General features: G+C 35.4%; 1 long non-coding RNA gene across 6 annotated transcripts; it reads right to left on the bottom strand.

The window, feature by feature from the left end:
* Positions 1-326: 326 nt before the first annotated feature.
* On the bottom strand, positions 327-5,034 carry LOC106123094 (uncharacterized). 6 transcript variants are annotated; one of them, XR_001228141.1, is made up of 4 exons: positions 3,642-5,034; positions 3,248-3,387; positions 1,722-1,827; positions 327-1,106 (listed from the first exon to the last, which is right to left on the bottom strand). It is a non-coding gene; the product is annotated as an uncharacterized LOC106123094 (long non-coding RNA). The 6 variants fall into 6 exon arrangements; XR_001228140.1 differs by having other exon boundaries at positions 4,119-5,034; XR_001228139.1 differs by lacking the exon at positions 3,642-5,034 and having other exon boundaries at positions 3,248-3,629.
* Positions 5,035-10,931: the final 5,897 nt, after the last annotated feature.

Genomic DNA, 10,931 nt, shown 5'->3' with positions numbered 1-10,931 from the left:
TGAATATATAATAAAACTAAATTAGTGTAGCCTATGTGTTCTTTCAAACTATGTTCTATACGTATGCCAAATTTAACCTGATAAGTTCAGTCGTTCTAGATATATCTACAAACATCCATCCATCCATCCACATCACATCCATCTAAATATTCGCATTTATAATATTAGTAAGTTGAATAAAAAGCAGCTCTTCAAGGCATAAATTCGAAAAAAAAATTAAAAAGTATCCTATGTCCGTCTCCTGGCTCTATGCAACCTCCTCACCAATTTTCAGCCATATCGGTAAAGCCGTTCTTGAGTTATAAATAGTGTAACTAACACGACTTTCTTTTATATATATAGAAGATGTATAGATCAAGCCTTTGTGTTATTCAAAGTTTTAACTAAGGACTCAGTATGATGCAAATAAAGATGGCAGGTTTAGTAAAAAACAAAACAATTTTTATTTACATTTTTTATTGGTAGTGTTTAAATTACAGGTCAAGGAGCGATTTACAAAAAAAAATTCACTGAAAAAATTCATCATACGAATACAGAACCCTCTCAACAAGCACTGATTTCAATCTTTTAAGCATCATAATCGACTTTGCTCACTTAATTACCAGAATATACATTCAAAAATAAAATAAAATCTATCTTCAAACCGATCTGTTGCTACTATTAAATACATTGTGAAAGTCTTGCAGCGGAGTAGTTGGTTATTGGAGATTGAGGTAAAACTTCAGATGCAATGTGAACACGTTTAATCGGGCAAGTTACAGAGACGAACTGAATTATAATTTAAAGGTCACAAAAATGCAAGTGCAATGTCGGTGGTTGCAACTTCACGTCATGGATGCGCATTGCTATAATTATTTGAAAGGCGTATCGGCGCGAACATGCCCCCGGGCGTTGAAAGCTCGTCTTTCAACAAAATCAGTCTTCATCTTGAGGCAGCTGGCACGTCCCACTGAAGGTGCTCGCTCGACGTTGGTCGCAGTTGTCCAACTCCGTCGCCATTTGAGCCAACATCAACCTTCATATGTAGTGTTGTCAAAATGTTCGGTGTCGCGATGAGCGGGCCGATGAGGAAGGTCTCGGCGGCAGTGGCAGCAGGCTGCTGAGAACTCATAATGTACACGCACAATGTTTAGTCCCTTTACATGGGCAAAAATAGCCTTAAATTCCTATAGCCAGAATTTAACATATTTACCACCTATCTGTCATAAAAGGCATAAGGAATAAGAGAAGACAATATATAATTTAAGTTCAGGGGGTTAAGTCACCAGGTAGCGAATAACTAAAACAAATTAATAAGACTACCGAATTTACTAATTTATACGCGCTTAAGAATAAGGTGATGATATAAGCAAAAAAGTAATGAGATTGAATGTGGATGGCTACAAGGGTAGGGGAAGACCAAAAAAAGTATGGAATGACTGTGTGAAAGAGGATATGCGTAGGAAGGGGGTAGATTCGGATATGACGGCTGATAGAGATGTATGGAGGAGTAGTACATGCTGTGCCGACCCTCGATAGGGATAAGGGCAGGTTGATGATGATACACGCTTACGAATGAGGTTTAGTTAATCCCAATAAAGTTTATATTTACGCTTGCCGCAACGTAGATAATTCAATGAAGTGCTAACAAAAATTAATGACTTGTCTAGTTACTTATGAACTAAATGTGTATGGTGTTGAATGCACAATGAACATGATGTAAAAATCACAAAGACAACTACCTGACGGCTGAATGAGATGACAGGTCTAACGTAATGCACCCTTGAACGGACAGCCACTAGCGGTCACAAATCGATGCGGCAGGCAAATCGGATGTATTGCCTTTCCCTTTAACAGACAAAAATTAAACATAACTATGAAGCTATCCCTTGACTAACGTAAAACTAATTGACCATTAAATCTCATAAAAGGTAAACAGTGAACAAATACTGGAATGTTTACACACACTATAATTCAAAAGACGCAACAATATAAATTGATGAGAATGGAATGTAATAAACGAAATATTTCTTTTAATATGTAAACAATAACTTCTCCAACCCGACATATAATACTTGTCATTGTTTATTATTAATTAAGCTTTAAAACCTTATTCTTTGCAATAATCATATATATATATATATATATATATATATATATATATTTAAACACATTCATCTAATTGTAATAACTTGCTTGTGACAGTTTAATTTTAATTAAAAACCAAAAGAAAATAAAGTTAACGGACGTCATTTTGTAAATCAATTGAGTTAAAATAAAACTATTATTAAATGTTTTTTAATAAATACACTACGAGCATACACAAGTGTACAGCATATCGCTTGTGATGCGTCACAAAAATAATGCAAGTCTGATGAATGATTGCAATGATTGGTGCGAGGAATACACAATTTATGTACTTAATGAAGGCAAGCCTTCTGTATTCTACAGTCTTTCTATTATTACAGAAGTTAACTGGTAGTCCCATGCTGGCTTGTTACGCCAAAATATTGCACATAAATATTGTGTATGTTTGCAAATTAATAAATAACGCAGGGAATTAATAAACCGAGTGATGTAGAATAGTGAAATGACACAAAGTATTCCAAGTTTAGTGAAAATATTTAAGGTGATATTATCTATCTAGAAATGCAATTAATTAATGAGCCTTTGGACTTCATTTGATTTCCACTTCCGCAGTTTCATACCTGCTGAGTTCGATCGACACTATATAACATAAATCCAAAATATGACACTCTCGACAAAAGTAAATATAATTATTTTTATATTTGAAATGACCCTTGAATCTTAATTTAAGACTGAGAGAACAATAATTGGCGTTCCCTGGGGATCCGCCTGAATTATCGGGTGACTGTGGCAACTGTATATTGACACAGCACCAAACGTCTAACTGACGACATGTAAATATGACATAATGTTCACTGAACATTTTCTCAATTTTAGAGAAAGTTGACGATTGATGGCTGACCGACTTGTGGCGCCTAAACCTCTTTAAATGGGTTTGTATGTCGTCAATAAAGGTAAATAAATAATTGTGCAAAATTTTTTTGTTACTTAATCATCACAAAATTATAGTTTAAACTCGGCGCTGAACCCGGTACATGGCCACTGTCATATGCAGGACCTGAACCTAGCTCGCTAAGCTTAGGTTCACATTGCACCGACTCACCGCTACCTAAACGAATTCTAATTGTTTCGTCGCACATTAATGACTTATGGCTGACCTCCTGTAGGCGCCTAAGGGTACCTGACTGTTGATAGACAAATATGTCGAAGGTTGGACTGAGGGTGTGACATTACCCGCTGGCACGTCACTTGGTGTCGCGGGGGTAAGGGGGCGCTCCTCAACGTTCGAACAGATATTGGACTTTGGACTGGGCCTCGGATCTGGAACGTGAAACAAAACATTATGTGGTTTATTACACTCTTTGCAACCATTCGCCTTACAATGATCCGCGTAATGTCCGGAGCGTAAACAATTATAACACACCGTTAATTGAGCCAACAGATCTAATCGTTGTTCATACGTAAGACCTAAAAATATCGGACAATTATATAAATAATGATCAGGATTACAATAAGAACATAAAATTAAATCGTTATTAAATAACGCTGTAATGTGATTATTCTGAATCAAATACCTTTCATTGTGAAATCGGTGACATAAAGCCCAAGCTATTGAGTAATTACTCGCACACAATTCAATAGCTTGTATAACCGCAGCGGCTATCCCTTCAAGTGAATTGCTAAGAAAAATAAATTTATTGAGGTCATCGATATCGTTATTAAAATGAATTAAACTTAACAGTGTCGCGAAATTGTAACCAATTGTTAGATAAGCCGCTAAATTTTATCAAATGTATGGATGGTACTTCAATAAAGGGGTACGGCAGTGCCCACGACGAAGTAGAAAAGTTTTTATTGCACCCGTCAATACAATTGATTGCGCTTATATTGTCGTAGCGTAATATGAAATCTTTCGCCTGTGCGACTACTCTAAAATACACATACTCAAATTGAATTCTCTCATTAATTTGACTATCGATATCATCCGCTAAACATTCTATCTTTAACTGAACCTCATTGTAAGTGTCGTATAAGATATCAAAATTACTTACTTGAATCTTTAATTCGCTAACCTGGGACGGTAATCATGGTTGGTTGGTAATTACTGAACGCTGTAAGACGTTCTTCATAACTTGCCCTTATCTCAATAAGTTCCCTTTCCTCGGACATATTAAACGGGAATAGGCGTGAATCTGAAAAATAACCAACTTGAAGAAAACTAAACAACACAACAAAATAAAATAAAATAATTAAAACTCATTAAACACTGTGCTGTGCCGAGTATGTCCGTGTCCTTTGTTCTCAAGGTGACCTCCAGACGTCCGAACTAATGTCCTCTTCAAATCTCCGTAATTTCCTTTGATTTTGGTAAAATAATAATCTTTGCAATAAATCCAAAATCGCCGATTCGGCTCGAAGCTGATTAGTGAAAGTCTTGTAGCGGAGTAGTTGGTTATTGGAGATTGAGCTAAAACTTCAGATGCAGTGTGACCGCGTTTAATCGGGCAAGTTACAGAGACGAACTGAATTATAATTTAAAGGTCACAAAAATGCAAGTGCAATGTCGGTGGTTGCAACTTCACGTCATCGCTCATTGGCTAATTGATTGGATGCACATTGCTATAATTATTTGAAAGGCGTATCGGCGCGAACATACATTAAACCAAATAAATATTAATATAAATATATAAAACTGTTGTAACGCTATCTTTTAATATATAACTTTAAATAATTGTTCCCTCCCTTAAGTAAATGGAAGCTTTTAAAGCAATATTTTCATTAAACAGCTTCAGAGATGTGTTTTTGACAGCCCTAGGTGTATCAAAGGAATTCAATTATGGTAGGGGCCACCCCTCAGCGCGGCCGCTTTATATTCTTATTGTTTTATTTGCTAAATAATTAGTTATGATTATTTTACGGTGTTTATACTGTAAGTCCTTAGTTTTTACGGCGAATTAACGACTTCCTAAAGATTTACTGATATCGCGGCTTAGTTGCGCGAATAAGAGTTGTCACAAGCTAAAAACTGTACAATTTTTTTAATAAGCATTTTTTAAATATTGTTATTTATATTTAATAATAGGTAATTTCATAAATATTAAGGTGGAAGATAGCAACAGGGTAAAACACCTAGTTGTGGGCTATCACCGTCATAGTACTACTTTGAAATAAAGGCATTTGACATAAAGGCTTAAATTAGATTTTAAAATTACTCCAACTGCGGTCATTCGTTACCCATTCACTGAGCCACGATTTAATATCTCCTTGTAAACAATTGCCAATGCGAGAAAGACATTCGTGATCACTCCAATTATTAGAAGACCTAGCACGGTCTACTTCTTCACACCATGTCTCTATGTCATTAACACTCGGATCAAAATTAGAAATTATATTTCTAATTAAGACTGGTTAGATCTCACCGGTATATTTATAGATCGTATCGCATCGATGATGCGATCGGCGGCGCTGGCCTGGACTGACGTAGCGCTCGCGGGACGCTCCGGTGAGGACGGAGTCGTTGAAGCCTGAAGCGCGCCCTTGAAGCGAGCTCGCAGTCACAGCTTCGCCCAACTGCGACGGCGGCGGCATCGACACGGCAGGCTCAACGGCAGGAACGGGCTCGGCGCTGATGGTTGCCACAGGCACCGCGGACTTGGCTACTTCCACTGCAGCGCGGCCACTCGACTCCTTTCATTGAGATGAAGACACTACCTGTTGTTCCTCTAATGACACCAATCTATTCAAAATTTGTTGCATTGTTTCGGTTAAAATATTGCTAGAAGGGCTACGTCGTCTGTAGCGTGAATCATGTTGGCTAGAATGCGATCTGCGATTTCGCGACCGACTTCTACTCCGCCGCCTCTTATTAGGCATGTTTTCTTTTTTTTTATCAAGTATTTAAAATTAGACGTAATTCCAAGCAGGACATTCAAGTTACGGTAAATAATTGATCAACAAGGGTACACACGACAAAATATTAAAATTGAGCCATTCTAAAATTTACACAAAAAGCTAACAAATACAACTTATATTTGTTATTTTAAAGCGGAGAAGAAAACAATTGGAAAGTACTCACCAAAGTTGACATTATAAAACTTGATCACATCGTCACGTCGCGTCTTATTTACGTATATTATACGAAACACCGAAAACAAAGGGTTAATTTGTCCTTTTAAACAAGGGTAGTTACAATTTCCAAAAATAAGTGTCTGATCGTATGACTAGCCACTTAATAAAATAACAATGGAAACACATCGTATCATGATGTACAAACAAGGACGTGGGAGTTTCACTATCCCACTTCTGATCTTAAGGATCAGAAGCAGGGAAAATTAAAACAACAATCTCTCCTACACTACTACAGTACTTTTTGAATTAATAAGAAAAGTAACAAAATTGAATAAATGTAATTAACACTAAAATTATTTAAAAATACAACATTAACTTAGCTATCAGAGTTAAAATGATTAATTATTTTGGCTAGTCAAACGGGCAGAGCTTCCGCTGGCTTCAGTGTTCGGTGGCGAGTGTGTCCCGAAAATGAGGGTGCGGTCTCTTATATTGGCATCACCCCACCATTATTTTTAAGTTCCACCCTCAGCTAATTATCCAACAATCAAACTTTGTAGCACAGATGTTGCAGCGACATGCAATCAGTAATTCTGAAGCAGATTCCTTCATTTAATAATTCTGTAGAACTTGAAGAGGTGCATTCATTCATCTGCAACAGAATGAAATGGTAATTAATGTCCATGGGTGTCGATGATCACCTCGGTGTTCCCGCCGCTCGTTTGCCCCCTTCTCTTATAAAAAAAAAAAAATAATAATTGATTCAAGTGTACAACATAATCAATTTAATTATTGCTTTTCACCTAATTACATACCTTATTAAAAAAGTGGTTTCTTTGATTATATGGATCTCTTCCCCTTTACTTACAAAACTTCTTTGCAATTCTCTACAATGATGGAACTCACAAACCATGTAATTAAATTATGATTAGTTTTTACAGGTACAGATAGGAACTTTTATTGCCTGCCCATTTTTGTGAAATGTCTATGATAGAATCATAAATCAAATTAGTTTGAAAAACTTGTCATGTCATGACCAATTTACAGTTTGATTTACAATATTTGAAACAATAATAGAGAGATATTCTACACACAACCTAAATAATGTTTAAGTTAATCTTTATTATTGAATCTTTTTCATGTTTCGAGCAAAACATTTTATACTAAATATCAAGCCAATTTAAAAGGTTAAAATTGTTCCAAGTAATTGCTGGAAATATGTGCTTTGGGAATTACTTAATATTTACTACTTGCCATGTAGAATTTGGCATATGTCTTGTACTTATATTATATTACTTTTTTATGTTATTTTCATCAATTTTTGTTGTAAATTTATTTTTTAGCAATCAGCAAAAGGTCATAAGTTCTAGTTCAACATTTAGTTCTTTTAAATATGAATAGAATGTAAAATTTTATCTTTATTAAAATTCTATTTCTGTGAATCCATAGATTATGTTTTCTACTACTTTTTACTTGTTTCACACCTAAAAACAGAAAGTATTAAAAATTGATAAGTTGTTCATACAATTTTCTTCCTTTGTAATTAATTATAACTGTAAAGCTTATTCTTATTATTTAATAAGTTAATATATATAATAATAATAATGTAATATAAATAATAATGTAACTGCTGGTAACTTAGTTTATTTAGAAAAATAAACAATTACAGATATCTTTATTTTTATAAAATCATATATTGTTGATGTTATTCATAATTTTATTATAAACAAACCTAAAGATGTGTACTTTTTAATAATAAATTTCAGTCAATTTGTCATTGGAAAGTGAGTCACAGTCCCATTTTAAAGTCCGACCCAAACACAACAATAAACAAAGTCTTTTAACATTTGAATACTAATTTTATTTGGTGCAACTTTACAATAGCGAATCAAACCAAGTTTTCGTAAAATCAATTTTAAACTTTAGGAAATGATCACCATGAGTATTATTGCTATGAAGATTGCTGAAGATGAATAGAAAATATTTTCGCATTTTCGATGTTTCTTATGGTATTAAAAATGTTCCAAACCTAACCTTTCCAGTTTGCTTTTGGTATTTTATTACATGTTATAAACCTAGCTTTACTTAACTTACCTTATGTAGTTTTCTTCCTTTTTTTTCAACTTAAGTTACGACCCCAAAAAAACTTACAAACCAGTGTAAGAATATTCCCTATCGTTTAAGACATATGTAATGGAAATTTGGCTTGATTCGGTTTTGTGAAGCATTACCTGTTATTTTATTAAGAACTTCTATACAATTTCAAAGCGAACTTTCATTTCATTGACTTTTACTAAGTAATTACGAATATAAAAACATTTAGCAACATTTTAACGTAAATATGGAATAAGATTTATTTACGTACATAAAATATTAAGTGTAGTCATTGATACTTTATTTGATATGTAGTGAGATAGAATAATAGTCAAAACAACAAAAAATACAAAATATAGTACTATTGTATTAAAAAACACAATGTAATTACCACATGGTTCTTGGAAATCTTCTCAGAAGAAAACATCAGCTTTCTAACTCTCAAAATTATAATACACTTCATACCACAATTCACACTGAAACTACAATATCTACTACTTGAAACTACAATATGTACTTACAATGCCTTGCGGGTTCAGTACAACAATGGGTTCAGGGCTCTGTTGGGGCTGCCGCGCTTCTGCAGCGCGTCTGGGATGTCTGCTGATGCTGGTGTTGACGGCTTCGCCGCATTGATCAGGAAGAGAGCAGCATCCCTGATGCGGCGGGTGTGGGACAGCACCAACAGCTACCTGCAACTCATTGTTGATAGAGTGGGATTGGACTGTCCAGTGCTGGCCATGTGGACACGTCTACATGTGCCCTAAAGAATTTTGTTTTATTTTATTTTTGTGCTAGTGTGTTTAATTTGTATTTTTGTTTTGTATGGACCATGTGTCTGAATTAAAGATTTATTATTATTAATATTCTTATCAAATAGGGTTAGATTTAAAATATAATAATATTATAAAAAAAATTCTTATAAAGACAAAGGCTAAAATTGGATTTTAAAATTACTCCAACTGCGGTCATTCGTTACCCATTCACTGAGCCACGATTTAGCATCTCCTTGTAAACAATTTTTAAAACAATTGCCAATGCCAGAAAGACATTCGTGATCACTCCAATTATTAGAAGACCTAGCACGGTCTACTTCTTCACACCATGTCTCTATGCCATTAACACTCGGATCAAAATTAGAAATATAATAAGACTGGTTAGATCTCACCGGTATATTTATGGATCGTATCGCAGCAATGATGCGATCGGCGGCGCTGGCCTGGACTGACGTAGCGCTCGCGGGACGCTCCGGTGAGGATGGAGTCGTTGAAGCCTGAAGCGCGCCCTTGAAGCGAGCTCGCAGTCACAGCTTCGCCCAACTGCGACGGCATCGACACGGCAGGCTCAACGGCAGGAACGCGCTCGGCGCTGATGGTTGCCACAGGCACCGTGGACTTGGCTACTTCCACTGCAGCGCGGCCACTAGACTCCATTCGTTGAGATGAAGACACTACCTGTTGTTCCTCTAATGACACCAATCTATTCAAAATTTCTTGCATTGTTTCGGTTAAAATATTGCTAGAAGGGCTACGTCATATGTAGCGTGAATCATGTTGGCTAGAATGCGGTCTGCGATTTCGCGATCGACTCCTACTCTGCCGCTTCTTATTAGGCATGTTTTCTTTTTTTAGCAAGTATTTAAAATTAGACGTAATTCCAAGCAGGGCATTCAAGTTACGGTAAATAATTGATCAATAGGGTAGACACGACAAAATATTAAAATTGAGCCATTCTAAAATTTACACAAAAAGCTAACAAATACAACTTATATTTGTTATTTTAAACCGGAGAAGAAAACAATTGGAAAGTACTCACCAAAGTTGACATTATAAAACTTGATCACACCGTCACATCACGTCTTACTTACGTATATTATACGAAACACCGAAAACAAAGTGCTAATTTGTCCTTTTAAACAAGTATAGTTACAATTTCCAAAAATATGTTTCTGATCGTATATGACTAGCCAATTAAAGAAATAACAATGGAAACACATCGTATCAGGATGTACAAACAAGGACGTGGGAGTTTCACTATTCCACTTCTGATCTTAAGGATCAGAAGCAGGGAAAATTAAAACAACAATCTCTTATACACTGCTACAGTACTTTTTGAATTATTAAGAAAACTAACAAAATTGATTGAATTAAATTAACACTTAAATGATTTTGAAATATAACATTAACTTGATCAACTATCAGAGTTAAAATGATTAATTATTTTGGCTAGTCAAACGGGCAGAGCTTCCGCTGGCTTCAGTGTTCGGTGGCGAGTGTGGCCCGAAAATGAGGGTGCAGTCTGTTATATTGGCATCACCCACCGTCACCCCACCATTATTCTTAAGTTCCACCCTCAGCTAACAATACATTTAAAGTAGGAAGTTATAAAGTAGCCATTGTCAACTGAATTACTGTTTAACGCATAGTGTGCAATGATTAATGTTTATTGATATTGTAAAAGCTTCTAATAACTTTTAATTTGATCTTATTTTATAAGTTACGTTTTTCCTAGACTAAATAACATTATTATCGTAATTTAAGTAACGACCAATCAGAGCAGAGCCAGGTGGGCTTGAGAGGGGTCGAGGCACCATCTTAATATAAGGCGTTTTGACAGTTGTTACGAATATAGTCGTGAAGTGAAGACGGATCGAGTTGGGTCATCGTGTTTTGTGCTTGCACTTTACCCTAAATGACGCCGAC

Source organism: Papilio xuthus, unplaced genomic scaffold (genome assembly GCF_000836235.2).
Source record: "Papilio xuthus unplaced genomic scaffold, Pxut_1.1 DF826159.1, whole genome shotgun sequence".
Lineage (NCBI taxonomy): Eukaryota > Metazoa > Arthropoda > Insecta > Lepidoptera > Papilionidae > Papilio > Papilio xuthus.
Note: the sequence above shows the minus strand (reverse complement) of the source record. Positions and strands in the feature narration are given on the sequence as shown.